We start from the raw sequence: 878 nt of genomic DNA on the forward strand, positions 1-878 counted from the left end.
CATCGAATTCTGAGAACGTTCAAAATTGAGTTGTTTTGCACGGTATTATCAGAGCAAGTTTGTTACCCATTTATAAGTTTGTTTTCGCCCTATCTCCTGTTGTAACGTACTTTATAAAATCATTGCTAAACTTTTTTTTTGAAGGAGAGAAGAACAACCAATTTGTTTCCGACCAGCAATGTTATGAGACATAATTAGATGCGTCGCCTGAGAGATTCGAACTCTCGCGGGGAAACCCCATGTACTTAGCAGGCACACGCCTTAACCACTCGGCCAAAGCGACTATTGGTAATCATTGCTAAACTTATTGTCCAAAAATTGAGTGTGGTATTGGACAAGATTATCAGCCCTTGCCAGGCAGCGTTTGTCCCTGGCCGGTGCATAGGGGACAATGTTATGATAGCACAGGAACTCTTCATTGGTTACAATCAGGCCCGACTCCCACCGAGATGTGCTTTGAAAGTTGATATTCGGAAGGCGTATGACACTGTCGAGTGGGATTTCTTGCTATCGGTGCTTCAACTATTCGGTTTCCCAGAGATATTCAGTCGATGGGTTGAGGAGTGTATCAGCTCACCTCCCTTTTCGGTGGGGATGAACGGAAAGCCACATGGATATTTTGCGGGTGCCAGAGGACTTCGACAGGGCGACCCTTATCGCCATATCTCTTGTCCTTGTGATGGAGGTCCTACACATGGGAATACTATAGCTGATCGAGCAGGACATGAACTTCGCATTCCATTGGAAGTGTGACGATCTTAGAATCTTCCAACTGGGGTTCGCTGATGACTTACTCCTATTCTGCCGGGCCAATACTGAATCTGTTCGGGTCTTCAAATCCGGATTAGATAGATTTGCTGATTGGTCGGGGCTACGCC

At 45.7% G+C, this 878-nt stretch overlaps 1 non-coding gene across 1 annotated transcript; it reads right to left on the minus strand.

Annotated features, from left to right (window-relative positions):
• Nucleotides 1-201: 201 nt before the first annotated feature.
• Nucleotides 202-283, minus strand: TRNAS-GCU (transfer RNA serine (anticodon GCU)). The gene has a single exon. It is a non-coding gene; the product is annotated as a tRNA-Ser (tRNA).
• Nucleotides 284-878: the final 595 nt, after the last annotated feature.

The sequence above is a fragment of the Sesamum indicum genome, linkage group LG6 (assembly GCF_026168435.1).
Source record: "Sesamum indicum cultivar Baizhima isolate 11 linkage group LG6, ASM2616843v1, whole genome shotgun sequence".
Taxonomy (NCBI): Eukaryota; Viridiplantae; Streptophyta; class Magnoliopsida; order Lamiales; family Pedaliaceae; genus Sesamum; species Sesamum indicum.